Genomic DNA, 17,151 nt, shown 5'->3' with positions numbered 1-17,151 from the left:
GCCTATTTACTAGATTTGTAAAGACTTCATACAGCTAAAGTTATCGTACTGAATTACTATCTTTTTGCTTTAAAAAAGTCAGAAGCAGGAAATTGACCTACAATTTTCAGCTTGTAGTGTGGCATGGTTTTTGTCTATCTGAAATACATGTGAAAAAAGGGGAATTTAAAAAGTTGGCTGATATTGTAGTTTTCTTTTCTCCTGGGGAGAGGGGAAGAAGGAAAAAACCCCAACCTGCTGGAACTGTAGCCAGTTGACAGAAAAGATCCTTCAGCATGGACATGCATATGCATGTCATGTCTTTGAAACTGCAAGTTTTTTTTCTCACGGACTACTGCTTTCAGTTCAGTGAGGTGGGTTATTTTGAAATGTGCAGTCACAGCTTGTTCCTTGTGCCTCTTGCAGAGCTGTGGTGGTAGAACAGTCAGAGGAGCTGTCCTCACAGGTGGAAATAGGAAGGCCGGCCATAGAGCTTCATTATAGATTCTGTACTTTCCATATACAGATAAGAGAGACTTCAGATTTCTAACACCTCGACATCTTTCCAGGACAGGTGAAACCCAACAGTCTGTTTTGGTTTGGTTGTAGAAGCTGTTGTGTATTGAGGCTCATGGAGCTGAATTATCCATGATGTTTTTGCCTCTTACGTTGGTTAATTTTTTAGCTTCTGAGCTGTGCAATAGGTGGGTCTCGGTAGTTCACAGAGGTTTTTCTTGTAATGGGAGACTTGACTTGAAGTGGGCCCCATTTAATTTTGGCAGTAGGCATCTGGCATATAGTGCTACATAACTGCACACTTATGTAATATAATTTACTTTTTTTTAAGTAGCTTTTGAACAAACTGCATAAATGTGAAAGCATTACTTTTTTTTTCCAGTAGTGTTTGGCTGTGGGAATTCATTCAAAGTGTTGCAAAACAGGCAAAACACTTTGCCATTCAGCTTAGCAGCAAAGCCCATAAACATGTAAAGAACCAGGAGAGAAATATCCAGCTCCTGGACTGAGGAGAGCAGGACGCAGAAGTTTGTGACTGCTCCACATATACTCTGTGCTGTCTGAGCTGACGAGTCATAAACCAGCTGTGATCCCAAAGCTATTTCGTGCTGCTGACTCAAAGGCTGGACTTAGGTCTAGAAATATCTGAGTTTTCATACTTGTTTCTTTCTTCCTGTTGCATTTTATATGCACTCTGTGTATATTTTTAAGAACTAGTTGTACAGGAATTTTAAGCTGGTGAAAAAATGTTTCCCAGGTTAGGAACAGAACAGCATTAAAAAGTAGAAACTGAAAGGTGGAAATGGGGATGGGGAGCAGTGTAGGGAACAGAATGAAAACAGTCATGGAGGGTGTAACTATAGCACAGATTTTCTTTCTTTTTTTTTTTTAAACTGCTTTAACACAATGGTGTGAAGGAGCATTTGTAGGTCACCTGAACTCTTTCCCACTTCCCCTTGCCCTCTCTTTTGCTGTGTGCTTTCAGTGATCAGAGATAGTAATATTCATAAAGAATGTCTGCACACTACATTATTTAAATAATATAGTATATTAATGTAGTACAGCATGACCCAATGTCAAATAAGAATTTAGCAGTAAAAGTACTTTCAAATTAAGAAATGGTTAATTTGTTTTATTCAAGGTATGAAGTCTTACTGGACTAAGTGTAAAGGGCAACTAAGTTACAAGGACTGATGTAATCTCATGAAGGTTTGGAAAATCAAGCTTGTAACTGTGTTTCAATGAGATAAAACAAACATCTCAACTTATGCCTGTAAATCAACTGCGACTGGGGAGGGGGAGAAGAGCTGCAGTATAACATATCTGTCTATCATCAAGCTTTCCCTTTTTAATATCTTGTTTCTGCTTTGTATGACATAGTCTGGACTCTTGGTGATCTCTGATGTAGGTTCACTTTGTGCCTTTCACTGCTTCAAAGAGAACCATCAAGGAGCATTAAATAGAATCTAATCTCAGATGTAAATACTCATCATCCGCTCTAAATGTAGATTAGCCTACTAATAATCTTCTCCCAGCTTCAGTCAATTGATGGTCCTTAAATGCTGAGACATAATTAGAAATGCATATGATTAGTGAGTAGGTCTCAGCTATATGTAATTGAACCATTCATGCACCAAATATCAAGAATGAGCCTATTTTAGCATTTCTCCTTGCATGGTTTAAATTCTGCTTGATTTCAGCAAAAGAACCTGCTTATTGAGGAAACAGGTGACAAATTAGCCCTAGAAATTGGCGAAAAAGAGTCTGGCAAAAATAGATTTCAAAATTGATCACATTTCTTCCACTTAAATAATAGATAGGTGAGGAGAGGAGGTCTAATCTGATTTCTTGCAAAACTTGATGTATCTGGGTTTGATCAGTTGTCTCAAGATCTCATGAAAAGGGTATTTGGAGTTTGGTGGTGTTTGTGGGCTTTTTTTGGTTGTTGTTGTTTGCTTTTGCAGTTGTATTAGGTGACCTGCAATTCACCTGCAGCAGCTTAAATTCAGCTAAATTTTTACACAGTTCAGGAATATTTAAAGTGTCAGGCAATTAGACATCCCAAAATATAGCAGGGAAGCCTTTCTACGATGCAGTAGATAGTCATGGTATTTCCAAAATTGTTATAACAATTGATATTTGTAATTAAATGACATTTTCTGTGCATTGTAATGACCTGATCTGCAAACGCTCTTGATTTTTTTTTTTTTTTGATTGCTCAGTTCCTTTTGAAACTGAGCCATAAATGAGTATAGAGTACTTAAGAGTTTGTTTGGCTTGGATAAGCATTATTTTTTTTTTTATTTCTTCAGCAGTTGAAATTAAGATTATTTGCTTTCTGTGCAGATCTTTACACAGTCATTTTATATTGCACATACACATTGAGAACTAGCTGAGCAGAGTGGTTTAGAAAACAAAATGGGAAAAGCACCATAAAAGGAAAAAAGTAGCATGAATCAGTAACCTGGGTCAGCTCTTCATGGGAGAGAGGTGCTCTAAGTTCTTCACACAGGCTTTGAAGGATTAGGCAGGGTTTTGCTGATGAAATAAATGTCTCACCTGATTGTAATCTGTAAATTACTTTTAAATTGTTTTGACATTAAAGGACAGGCTAAGTTAGGGATGAGCAGTTGATTAGCAAGACAAGTGGTGTACAAGTGTCAAAACAAGGATAATAAAGGGAGGGGTTTGGAATGGCTTTTAGAGTACACTACTGTGAAGAGAAAAGCTGTGCTCTTTCTTCTTGAAGAGGTTAGTAATCTTGTATTTTGAGGGAAATACACCATAAGGAGATAGAGGGAAACTTTATCAGAAATTTGTGTTATTGTGGAGTATCTTGCATCCTCTTTTGGAGAAACTTGTGTTGACTTACAGTGCATGGACAGAGGGATCATTTGTTTAATATTTTCAGATGTGTGTTCCTTATGATTGTCTGCCTTGCAAGATTAAGCTACAGAGCATCTTTACCTTGTGAATATGTAATTTTATTTTTTTTTTGTAGTTAGAACTCATCAGAAACACAGTATCAAACATTTTGACTTTTGTGTGGTCTCAGAGCAACTGATGGAAAATAAGATCACACAGTCAGTGACTGAGGAGGATCTGGGTTTTCTAATCTATACAGTCACTTGTTTTAGGATGATTCTCAGGCTAAACAGCTTGACTGATGTGCTTGTCATACAAATATCTCCTTGTAACTTTAAGGTTGTCTTACATTGGGGAGTTTCCTTTTCTTCAGCTTCTTCTGCCCAAGCTTCATGAATCAATGGCCCTTATAATAATATTTTGTACTAACACTGTTGGGGGGGCTATTGAGGTAATTCCCTGAAACAGCAATGGTTGAGTAAAATAGAGTTAATCAAATAACAGATTATAAAATAGATTTAGTCTCTTACCTTTGTTTCTGCAATTCAGCATAATTATTTTTAGAATTCATGTAGGCTTGGGGTAGAAATTGTTATAGTCAGCTTACTGGGCTTAAGAAACATATTGTGCAATGTGCTTGGGGAGAATCTTGGCACACAAAGTGACAAAGTCTTCAGAGAGCCAGTACAGCCACTTCTGTGAAAGTGAACTTTGCTTGGAAGATGTTCTACACCTGAATTTTTCTATAGACTTTACAGAACGTTTCTGGATTGTGCATTTCTAGTCATTTACAGGCACACAAATGCAATAAAGCAGTACTAGGGCTTAACTGCATTCTTGAAGTTTCTTCCAATTTTTCTCTAAATATTCTAAATTCTATGATGATATTTTTTCAAAGTGATTTATGCCTTTATATAAGTTTCCTGTAAGTTCTGTGAATGTGACACACTAATGCAGACTCTGCTCTTAAACCCAGAACTGATGTTCTTGATTCTAGCAGTTGGCGTAAATGTTTACCATGGTAAAAAGCAACATGCTTCTTATCATATTAGCTGTTTGTAGGAGCAAAAACCCACTACCAGGAAGATAGTAACTGGAGGCTTTGTTCTATTCCACATTGTCTCAGAATGATTAGGGGTTTTTTCACCCATCTTTTTTTTTTTCTGTACTTCCTGATTATTATTTTTTCATTTCACTAAGCTTTTTGTCAGACTCTTAAATTACTGCACATACTTAATGTGATTATGCAGCACCTGCATCCATCACTTACTTTACTTTTTTGACAACCACACCCTCCCATTCCCCAGGGTGCTGCTGAATCACTACTACTGTTTCTATAGCATCATGACTGGAGAATCCTCATTCTACATGATAGTTCTCATTAACATAGCAGAAGACATTATCCTGATGCATTATTCTTGCCCAATTTCAGGGTCAAGGGCAACTACCACTGGCAGTGGAACTCATGTTGAAAGAATCTTGCATTTCAGCAGCACTGTGTTGCAAGTGATGAGTTGGAGCAAGAAATGCTGAGTTATTTAATAATGCAGATGGTGTGCAGAATAGAGCTGATGATTATAGCCATACTCTCAAGATAGACATGTCAGGGATGTGAGGTATTATAACATGACTACAGAATCTTTGTGTCTTGTATCTGAATGCCTATATTGTAACATTTAGGTGGAGTGGGTTATACAGCTTCTTTTGACTCTGGATATTGATTCTCGACTCTATTAGAAGGCAGTGTTAGAAACCTAAACAAATGCATGACACATCTTCAACATAAAAGACTATTTCATTCTGAAGCACCTGAATGTAATCTACAACATAAATTATTATAATGAGTTTGAAAACAAACAAGCAAACAAAAAAACAAAACCACAAACAAACCAAAAAAATCAACCAAACAAAAAAACCCCACAACCTGTCCTGATAGAAAGCTTCTTTTGTCTGTTCATAGTTAGTGCTGGTGGAGAACTTTTGAGTTTATGAGAAAATTATGGATTTGAAATAATATATTTATAAATACTTGAATTGCTGGACTAACTGTAAATTTTATAACCAGATTCAAATATTGGTACTGTATGCATAACTTCCATCAGACTCCCTTGTCAATAGGTGTCTGAAAGACCAGTATTCCATCAGTTTCTGTATGAAGTAGGAGGAGCACAGCAGATGCATGGAGGGCATGTATAGAGTGGATGTATGTGGCTGTGACACCTGGGTTCTGTTTCAAACTTCATCGCTGACCTGTCGTAGCAATTGTAGCCCTGCTGTGCGGCAAGAGCTTCCTTGGGCCTCTTCCCTAACCACAACACTTGTAGTGCGTGTAGCATGGGTGGTGCCCTGGGCACAGAAGCCCTGATGGCAGCATGAATTTCCAGCCATTTCTATAATGTAAATAATATTAAGAGTATGCTCTTGCAGTGCTCATTTACTAAATCTCACAGTGATTATCAGTGAGACACCTGGATAGATGGTCCACATCCAGGCTTTTGTTGGATTATTGGAAGTTACAGGCTTTTGAAATGCTACCTTGTATGTTAAGTGCGTCAGAGTGTTAGAGCTAGTTTTCAAATACTATGTGCTGCATAATATTTCAAGTGGTGGGGGAGAAATGCGGGTTGTGAAATTATTAGAGTCCCTTAAAATACAGTTAAAGATATAAAACTCACTGTGAGGCATCTTTATGAGCAGACATTATGAAAGTATATTCCCCAGTGGAGAGAAGACTGACTGGACCTAGATAAATACTTTTTGAGAATAATGGAGAAGAAAGTCTGTGACTGGATTTTCTGCAGTTTGCATTTCTGTAGCTCTGAACAGGATGTGTCATACAGAAATGACTACTGAATTTACCTCAGCCATGTTAAGAATTTTACTTCTCTTTTTACTCACTTTATGCAGTAAAGCAGCACAATACAAGAAACTGTATACGTAGCAAAGCTGAAAGGATCAAGTGAAGAACAGAAAAGGCCCCATCAGTAAATGTTCCTGTTTTGATCTTAAATAAAATTAAGCAAGTGAAAGTTTCAGTTTTAGGGCAGTTCATTTTCTCTTGTCTCTGAATAGAGCTGAGTTTTAAGTGTATTCAGTAGTGCTGGTCATTTAAATCTTCCTTATTTTCCCCAGCCCTTTGGAACAACAGTTGCTATTTAGCACTGCTGTATTTGCATGCATAGGGAACCTGCAGATTGTTCTTGTAAGTTATACACGCAAAAATGAAAAAAACTAGTGGCTTAACAACGATAGGGATTTTGCACATTTGTAGTTAATAAAATGGAAGTTATTGCTGGGATTCTCATCTTTCATCATAGACTCCCTGCTTTAGATTGTCCCTGAATGTCCCCTGTAGTCTCCTACTCCTTATTTTGTATGGCTTCTTGGGAGCTTTATATTCAGTGATACAGACACAGAAGTACAGCATTTGTTAGAATGAGACAGACATATGAAGCCATCAGTGAAGTCGTCTTGTACAGTGGAACGTGTGTGTGACAGATGATAGCAAAATCTGTTTTGACAATTGGGGAATTTTCTGGTAATCACTGATGGGTAGATCTCTGTAAGAAATTTGTAATTATTTGTATTCCAAGAGAAAATGAACCTCAGGCTGAGCTTGACACGCAAGTATAGGCTGCTGCTTTTTAGTGTATATTACTTTTTTCCCTCTGAGACCAAATTTATTCCTTAACTGGAGCAGATACACTTCTTTCAGTTTTGAAGAGCTGCTGATCATCTACTAAGGACAGCGTGTGAGAGCTGAATTCTCTTCTAAATCGTGTCTGCCTTTATGAATAACCTTTGGGATGCATTTAGATGTGGCATGGGGCTTAAAGATTTCCCACAGACTGACTCATTTGAAGTCGGTGGGAATTGACAGTCTTTCAAATCCCACAAGAAATGCACATTTTGATTTAGGAACTAGATACCCTTGTAAAAACTTGGCTCTGCAGTTCTCCCTTACTGTAATGAAATAAATGAGTTGCTCTGAGACCTGCTGGCTGATAGCATCAGTGGATGTCTCTTGCAGAGAGTGTACTTGGGGTGAGTAAGCAGCTGGTGCTTTCAGTGATGAAGACACATTTTCAGTGACACCTTAACACAAGAGTTGTCCGCAGATCTTGTGGAGACCTATATCTACTCTTGCCCCAATACCTGTCTGATAGAGGTATAGCACTGCTTTCAGTACAATTTTTCTGGCTTACTAGGGACTGTAAACTGAAACTTGCAGTCTGTGAAGTGTGAAGATGCAGGTTAAATAATTCTCAAGAGTTGAAAGTCCTCCAGCACTTTTCTGTGGATTTATAGGCTTCCAACAGAAGTGTGTTCTGCAATGTGTGAGAGCACCCAAGTTTGTTGTCTGACAGCAACACAAAGTAAAGAAGGAAGACTCCCATGTACCAAAAGGAAAGGAACACTTGTACTGCTGTAGGTATTCACTTATGGTTCTGACCTGGGGCCCCTTATGCTTGGGATAAATTTATCCAGTTATGTTGACACAGTAGCAAAGTGCTTCATTTAACTCCACCATAGAGGCACACCCATAAAATTAAAAGCTTCTACTTCCATTGCTCCACCTTTGATATGACTTTTATAGATACACACACTTTTAAAAGCATGACAGTACTGTTTTCACCCCTCTAGTGAAATATGTCTGAGAGGAAGCATGCTAGATGTACATCATAATTTTGTGTTTTATTGGTTTATTACTGCCTTTCAATGCAGTATCTAAGATAAGGTTTCTCAGCTGTCCTCCAGGAACCTTACGAGTGATTCATATGCAAGTGGATTGCCTTTGATCATGTGCGGACCACTGGTTCTGCTTCCACATGCTGGTGATAATGTGGCATGCTGGTGAAAGCCAGGTTTTTGGTTGCGTGCTGCATCCTGTCTGTGCTTGCTCCTTGCAGCTTGTGCCATCAGGGGAAGTGACATGTGGCATCTGTGGAGAAGGGCAGAAGCTATTTGTCTCCCAAGTGTAACCTTGTCTTCCAGAGCATGGTTGGAAATGATAAATTTTGGCCAGGCAGTTGGTGTGAAGGGGAATCCTTCCAAGTCTCCTTGGGAGTGGAATTTGGTCAGATCAGAACATAATCAGCATTTCTGGGTCAAGTGCAATTGCCAAAGGTTCAGTGACACTGTACCAATCACTTTGACTAGAAAAGAAGTGGTTGTTACCTGTGTAAATAAACTGAAGTCCTGTTCGTTTATGTTCTCTGTTTCCTTTAGGTCAGTTTCAATTTTTTTCTGCAGAGCTCTACTCCATTGGTGGTACTTACAATAACAAATATAATTCTATGATACTTGGAGTCCTTTAACTTGTAGTCTCTTCCAAGGGTTTTTAGTGACCTTGCAAATCACACAAAGTGCTGTGCAGAAACTATTTTATTTGTCTATGATGATGGAACTTATTTCAGGACATGAAGGTCCCTGTTCAATTCATTCAATATTTTGTATATTATTTACAAGACTGGGAAGCCCTTTCCACAGCTGTTTGAGTGTATGTTACTTAGGAGAAGAACAGAACTTCTTAAAGATTTGTTTATTTTTCTTTTTTATTTTGAGACTGTGTAACTCAAAACCTTGGTGGTTCTCATTTAATTTATTTCTGCTGGAGTTTTTTATTCCTTCTATGTCTTTCAGGGTTGTCACTGGACTTTGGAATTTTCCTGATTTTTATTAACCAGGAGTAACAACTCTAGGTGTAGTCAATGTTGTGCATAGGAAGCTTAGGACAGACTGCAGGGCACACCAGAAAAAAAAAGTGGCACTTCCAAAATATCCTGTACGGTTATAGCGCTGCTGTACGAAGCAAGATTTTTTTGAGAGAGTGCTCACTGTGATCAAGGGGTAAGAGAAGACTGGCTTTTTTTCTTCTGCTGCTTATTTGCACAGATGAATGGCAGCACATGGGTGAGCTGTCTAACTACAGCCATAGAAGGCCATCTCTGGTGGTGAAGTCTGAACTTCACATGGCATTGTGGAGTCCAGGTCTGTAGCTGGAGAAAATGTCCTTCCTCAGCCTCTCGGCATGAGGGAGGAAGCCCGCTGCTCTGGGCTAGGGGTAGGTGGTGTACAGTGGGTTCTGGACAAGCCTTCTCCAAGGCTGGACCTGATATGGGCAGCACTGTCCAGGGTTGAGACTCTGTAAGGTTAGGCAGTCCAGCGCAGCAGCTTTAGCAACCTTTTTCTGGATTGGTCTTGGGATGTATGGCGGAACTCTCTATTTGCACCAGGGTTTTCAAGTTTCTCAGGGGCTGGATTTAGCTGCCACTCAAAGAGCTTGTATTGAAGCTTTACTTGGATGCACTTATTTCTTTAGGGCTTAATAACAACAGAAGTTTGTGGAGGTCATTGAGTGTGAAGCAATTTTAACATGGTTTGAATACCTCAACGCACTTGGGTATACTTCACAATTTTGATTCTAAAATATACTTCACAATTTGCATTCTAAAAGTGTTCCACAAAAGAAGCAAGAAAATAAGAATTCTTGCCAGTAATTCTGTTACCAGAACCCATGATCTCTCTTTTCCAGCTGATGCAAGAAGGCCAAAATGCAATAAAAGCGCTAGGAAAATGGACTAATCTAAAGCAAGAGTTTCTAGCACAAACCTTGCCAGATGGGTGTGTAACTGGAAAACTTCCAGTCCTTTTTGTTGCTTAACTGCTTGTGTTTTGGTCTGTTTTCTGCAGTGTCCCAGAAGCTGTTTTGAATGATCTGTGTGTTGACAACCTGGTATTTTGTGCATATTTCTTCTCTGTTTGAGTACTTTAATAGTAGATCCAATGGAAAAATTTCCTGGTAGTCAGACTTCCCAGGCCTTGGTGGATTTCAGTTTATGCTGTGTCTGGTGGCGAGCTGGCAGGTGCTTGTCTGCAGGCTTTAATTCAGTTCATAAGAAATTATTTATTCTTTTTCTATTATGAATTGAAGCTATTGATTTAGGGCTACTGCCATAGTAATTTCTAGCTGTACTTTGCAATAGAACTGTCTCAGACTAAAAGGCCTAGCTGACATGGCATATTTTCAAATAATCTTGAATGCTGATAAATAAATAAAAGTAAGGTGACAGTCGCTGCAATATGCATATCAATATCAGAAAAGATAATTATCCTTCTGCTAAGAGTATACTGCTTCCTCCCTCTATCTGCATTGCTAAGTGGGTAAAGATGATAATAAAATCCCATTTTTGTATGCACTTACTCTCAGTAAGTAGGACTGCTGGAAGAATTGAGTGTATTGTATCCCTTTGAGGTGCTGTCCCATGGCAGCTTAAGTGGATGAAAAACTGGACTAACACACTTCTCCCTGGTGCTGCTTTCAGTGTTTAGAGAGTTACATCATGAGGTAGGTCAGGGAGCTGACCTGATTGCTAACTCATCCCTTCATTGCTTTCAGGTTAGCTTTCTGTTGAATAAGTTCTCTGAGCTGAGCATGGGTTCCTGAGATCAGACCCAAAGCAGGACTGCAGCAACCTGGGTTGAAATTGCCCAAAGGTGTGGTTTCATGTTATTCCTGATCCTGTCTCATTGCGAGTTGCCTCATATCCTTTCCTCTTCCGGGAAGGGTGGCTAAGGAGTAGATTTTATGTTAGCTGTGCCAGATGTTTGTGCTCTTAGACTGATGTTTTTTAGAAACTTTCAGTTTACAGGAAGGTTTGAAAACATTGTTTGAGTTTTGCTCTGGACTGGAGAGAAAAAAAACAAGAAAGAAACCAAACAACTTCAGGACATCTCATCAACTGGGAAGTTGGAAGATTCTGCCACTCAAACTGAAATTTGGGACCGCATCTCTGCTATCAAATGAGAGTATGCATGGTTACCAAAGCTTGGCTGCCTGTGTTTTTGTTACTACTTCTGGCAGAACTTAGAGGGCTCATAAAAAAGATTGGGATGAACATTTTAGCAGGGCCTGTTGTGATAGAACAAGAGATATTGGTTTTAAACTAAGAGAGGGGAAATTTAGACTAGGTGTAACAAAGAAATTTTTTACAGTGAGGCCAATAAAACACTGGCACAGGTTGCCCAGAGAGGTGGTAGATGCCCCATTCCTGGAGACATTCAAGGCCAGGCTGGATGGGGCTCTGAGGAACCTGATCTAGTTGAAGATGTCCCTGCTCATGGCAGGGGGGTGGGGGACAGGGGACCTTAAAAGGTCTCTTCCAACGCAAACTATTATTCTATGCTTTTGGCCTGGGCTAACTAATACAGCCTCGGTAGCATTTCCAGTGGCCAGTCTGAAGGCAGCAATCTGAGGCTAGGTCAATTTATGATGTAAGCCATTCCATATTACTTGCTCCTCATGCAGAAGGGAGTTTTGGAGTGTGTTTAATCAATCAGCATTGCTCTGCTGGTTTCTGAGCTTGTGTAACAAGTGTGCTCCTTTGAAGAGACTTAACAAAAGAGGATATGTAGAGTTGCAGTGCCGTGTCTGTTCAGGGAGGTGGGCTAAAGATACTGTGCTTGTGAATGCGCCAGTCCAGCAGCTTTCTTGGCTTCCAAATGCACAGTCTTTCCTGGAGCACTTAAACTGAAGGAAGGGCAGTGGATAGCTGTTGCAAGTCTTAGGCCTCAGTAGTCATCAAGCAAATAATCTGCTGAATGTGCTGTCTGTTGAAAAGGAATCTTTCCAAAAAGCACGTTATAGAACTAGGTTGCAAGTACAGCATTTGTGTGTCTCTTCCAGTGTGGATCATCAGTTCCTTTGTATCTGCATGTAACATGCAAAAAGTCATGACTGAATATGGTGCAAAAATTTTATTTTCTGTTTTAATGCATTTGGGCTTTCAGTCCTACTGTAAGACATAAATGAGAGCACCTCTTAGTTCCTGTTTTGATAAATGTGTTTTCCAGTCATTAATTTCAGTATAATAAAAGTGCTTTGTGTTAGTGCAGTTACACTGAAAAGCCTTTAGTGTGAGAAATGAAGAAGATTGAATATGAAAAAAACGAATGAAGTTTCAGGTCCTTAATTTGGACTCAAGCTGTTGTAAATTATTTGTTCAATGCTGGCAAAATTGGTTTCTAAGTTTCATGGTTTAAAGTGCTGGCCTCTCTATCTGACTATTTCTGGACAAATCTCAGTATTCCGTAAAGTGAAAGAGTAATTACTCTGCTCAAAGTGAATGTGGGAGTAGGTGCTGGTTGCTGTCACTTCTTTTTTACAGTGTCTGTAATATTTCTAAATCCTAAATGATTATCTTTTCTACTCTTCAGAAGCTGAAGAAGAGGCTGCAGTATGAGAATTCAAGTGTTAATACTGTACAAATGCAAACTGAGATGCATTTTGTACCAGCTGTGCCAATTATTTAGTTTGTGTAAAGCTGAATATCTATTTTGCTGGCAATTATTTGGAGACTCACATCTGTGTAGCTTTCCTATTCACATCAGTAATTGTTGTAGGAAAAAATAATTCTATTTTTAGTATAAATGACTATTATATCACCAGTTCATCAGTTCAGCTTGAATGGAGCTTGAAGCCTACATTGCATCTTGCATTTAGATCTTGCATGCTGAGATATTTTAGTTAATTGGTACCAGGCCACTCAGAATACTAATTGAATTCCAGAAATTATTTGGAATGAAAACATTTCAACCCGTACACAGAATACAGAAGGAAAAGAAATATAAGATTAAATAAATGACCATTCGCATATTTAACAGGTTATTTCTGCCATTTTGGCTCTACTTATCTATGCCAGTCATCAAACTTTCTCTTGGACCACTGATTTAGCCAGTTGGAATTAATGTGAATTCATAATAGTATCATTTCCTTGGTTCAGTTGTGGTCTAGCTAGCATGGGTTTTTGCTGTCTGCTGTGACTCAAAAGATCTAGGTGATAGATTAGTTTGTAGTCTATTTTCTCAAAATGTCTGACTGTGCTCCTATTCTTTTGGTCCTTATTCTCACTCAAATATGATGCTATGCAAGACACTTAAAATGCATAATGTCATTTGTAGTTACGGTGCTAGTTCTATTTCAAAAACTGCTACTAGAACAATATTTTTTTCTAAACATGGAATTGAACACAGCTGGGTTACTGAATGTCTATGCATAAACACTTCAGAATAAAATTCAGCACTTGCAGTGCTTCAGGTGCTCTGTCTCAAAGTTGCTTCTAGCAGCTACAACGCTGGCCATTCCTGTTTGTGGGTCATATGTCAAGTTATGGATTTCTTCTATAGGTCCTTTATGGAGGAAATGCATAGCAAGCTCATCATTTTAAGGATAGTGAAACCAGAGCAGTAGAGTATAAGGTGACTTGCCTGAGGTTTGGCAGTGGACTGTAGCAAGAGCTCAGGAGAGAACTTGTGTTTCCAGAGTTTGTGAACTGCTGGCTGTATCAGATGTGCTGCTCGTGATTATTGGTGATTTAGGTATGGCTCATTTCCGTTAAGAAGACAGGAACACCTATGATCCTTAAAATCAGAAGGAAAGTTTTTAAAACTCTGACAGAATGGTTGGATATTAGATTGTACTGCAGTAATTCTGCGTCAATGTTGTGGAAAATAAAAGGGGCTTTTGGTACTGGAATCATGTGCAAAGATGGTTTGCCTCTGGAAGTAAAGTTCGAGCATTTATCTATTCATATAGAGAGTGAAAAAAGCAACACTAAGTCAAAGCTGTTCTTTTTGCTGTAAAACTGAATTGAATGAGAATGAAATCATAGCTATTGTAGAGCACCTGGAGTTACCATTGACAAAGACAAATGCGGATCTGCTTATCTGACCCGTTTAATCTCATTTTGCAGCAATTAGCAGCCATCATGTCAAGCGTTAAGAATTTAACTGGGATGAGTCATATCCGTTTTCTGTGGTGGAGGCAACAGTGCAGTTCCTTGTGAGACTGGGCAGGTGGTGTGGTGGGGTCAGCACTAGTAATTTTAGGTGTATAGTATAGTATTTTATGTATAGTAATTTCTTATGTTCACACACAGTTATTTTGGTAGAGCAAATAGTGTGAAGTTTTGTCCTCCTCAGTATGAATAAGGCATTTATCTCCCCCTCTTTCCCCTTACTGATACTCTCACTCTTGACCCTGACAGGCTTGAAACATGAGGGGTGGCCATGTGATCTGTGCTCTGCTTGGCTAAACCAAAGCCATATCTCAAATTCTGAAATTAATTTCAAACTTGATCTATGTAAAAGGGGGATGAACTTAGGCTGAACAAAGCAGCCTGCATGAATCTGTGTCTGTTTGAACTTAAAGATATTCTGCTTCTAATTAAGCCGCTGTGCCATCAGTTCCAAACACCCAGTGATTGTGCATGGTGTGCCTAAAGAAGCTGGATCAGAATCACAACTTGCAGGAAAAACTAGGATGCTTCAGCTTTGAGTAGGTCTTCTAAATTAATTTGAATTTTGTAAGCCTAACATTCTTAAAATTTCACGTTGTCCAGTTTTCTTAGGTGAGGGCTACATTTTATCCAAAACTTTTGCGGTTATTCTCCTCAGGAACCAGCAAGAGATGATGTTTATAAAAGGGCAGCCATTCAAAACTTTATTGTAGCTAGCAAGAATACTTGCACTGTAATCAAACTTGTACATCTGCAACTGTGTACAAGACTGCAACTTTGCTTCTTTTTGCTGGAGATAAACTCGTCCTTGTTAGCTTCTAACAAGGCCCTTTCAATTTTTAAAAGGATTCGAGGCTTTTGTGGTACGGGGCAAGATTACTCAAGCCTATGCAAAGCAAACCGCTGATTCCAGCTAGTTCTTTTGAGAGTAGTTGTGATACAAGTAATAGAGCCGTGTGCCGCATTAGTGACATTTGTAAGGTTCTGATGGAGGGTTGGTTTTATAATTTCTGAATAGTCCAAACTATAGTTTGGTCTCTAAATATGAGCTTTTATTTTCTGTGTGAAGCAGATACTTTCGTGCAGCAGTTTTGGTGGAGCCCAGAGGATTTTTTTCAAATTACGTTTAATCAGTTCCGCAGTGTTTACTCTGCACTTTCTCTGTGTTGACTGAAGTAAATTGATTTGTGCGGCTGAGTGCAGCTGGTGGTACAAAGGATTCAGAATTTTTTCCCTGCTAAATTGCAGGGAGGGCTGCACGCAAAACTCTTGCTCGTGATTTACAGGTTGATAAGGTCTGACTCAACCCTGGGAGGATTGTTCTACCTGTTTTCAAGTCGTGTTTGACTTGTGAGGCCTTAGTACTGGTGTTAAGTGGTCACTTAACTGTAGATCTGTACCTTGCCTTTGAAACAAAGTGTTGGTGGTTTCTCTTTAACTTTTTTTTTTCTTTTTAAAAGAGCAACCTGAAAATTGATAAAGTGAGTTATGGGAGCAGGTATGTCTGCTTTTTCAAGGACTTATTTGAAAGGGGACATAAGTAGGCTCTGTAAGGTGCGGATGAGTAGGAAAAATAGAAATAAACTTTTGAATTTAAACAGTGACTATTGAGGACATTGCATGTAGACAATAAATCATATGTGTTAGACATGGTGAATTTAATGTTGTGCCTATAGCGGAAGAATGTGCTTTATTCCCTGGGAACCTGTGAGGAATGAAGCAACTGATAGATTATGTTTATATGGGTTTGTTGTGGTCACTAGTCAGATTTTTAAAAGAAAATGAATAGACAGAGACAGGAAAGGGCTAAATGCTGTTGGCCATGCTTATTTTCTAATCTCTTAGGATGCCTAACAGAGGTTAGAACTGTTAGTAAATTTCTGAAAACCTCACAGGAGCAATAAATAAAAATATCAGGGGTTACTAGTAAAGAAAAAGAGGAAAAACTAGAAAAGTCACTTGCTGTATAAGTCTGTGTTTTGTCATCTTTATTAATGCATGCATCTCTGCTCATCTCCTTTAAAAAAATGAATTTGTAGCTTGGTGGAAGACAATGGAAAACAGGATTATCAGACACATTCATGGAATTGTTTCCATGCAGATGGAGACTGAATCAATATGGTCTCTTTGGAAGGAAAACAAAGAGACAGGTGATATAATTTAAAATCAGGAATGGGAAGGAAAGAATGATTAAGGAACAATTACTTATTTTTAAATTTTGACTGCCTAACTCTTATCTGCAAACAACTTCAAGGGAAGCATTTTTCCATGCAAGGACATAGTTAAATAGTCTTCTAAAGGATGAAAATTCAGGAGGGGTGGGTTTACTGAGACCTGTTATGTGTAGTGGACACATGAAATTACTTGGGAGCTTTTCAGGGTGTTGAATTTCCCTAAGCTTTAAGGATGTACCAGGTGGCTTTGCAGTTGCTGTTTGTTTACCCTAATAACTGCTGTTGGCAGTAGCAGAGATAAGATGCTGCACTAGATGGTCTTTGTGATCTGACTTAATGCTGCTACCCTTGAGACCAAACTGACACAGTTCACTGACAGATGTAAATTTTCTGACTAATTTGCTAGACAAATGAAATTGTAAATGTTTTCCAGAAGTAGATGCAAATGATGATGAAGGCTGACCTATTTAATGCCAGGTGAGGGCAAATAACCAGCTAATACAACCTGATTCACAGAAGCACATTGTTTTATGCTGGGTGAGGATCTGGCATCTTGAAGTAGCAGGAAAACTGGTGCTAGTGTAGTGCCAGTTTGGCTTTGGGATATGTTTTCTGTGCATGGTTGTGCTGCCGCCTGGCTGACCTCCTTAGCTTCATCACAGCAGAGCTCCAGGAGCTCTCCTGTCAGGATGCTTTTCTCTGGCAATAGCTCTGTGTCTTTGATTTGTGGGTCACTTTCAGAATGAAGCCAGGGAATTCAGTGTTTAAGCTCATGTTTTTTGAAGCATGAATTCCATCAACCTACAATTGAGATCTGTAGA

At 38.9% G+C, this 17,151-nt stretch overlaps 1 protein-coding gene across 1 annotated transcript in view; it reads left to right on the top strand.

Annotated features, from left to right (window-relative positions):
- Positions 1 to 17,151, top strand: part of MAP3K5 (mitogen-activated protein kinase kinase kinase 5) — a gene marked incomplete at its 5' end in the record, with an annotated part of 102,810 nt that overhangs the window by 1,258 nt on the left and 84,401 nt on the right. The window lies entirely within an intron of this gene.

This window comes from Nesoenas mayeri (assembly GCF_963082525.1).
Source record: "Nesoenas mayeri genome assembly, chromosome: 3".
Taxonomy (NCBI): Eukaryota; Metazoa; Chordata; class Aves; order Columbiformes; family Columbidae; genus Nesoenas; species Nesoenas mayeri.
Note: the sequence above shows the minus strand (reverse complement) of the source record. Positions and strands in the feature narration are given on the sequence as shown.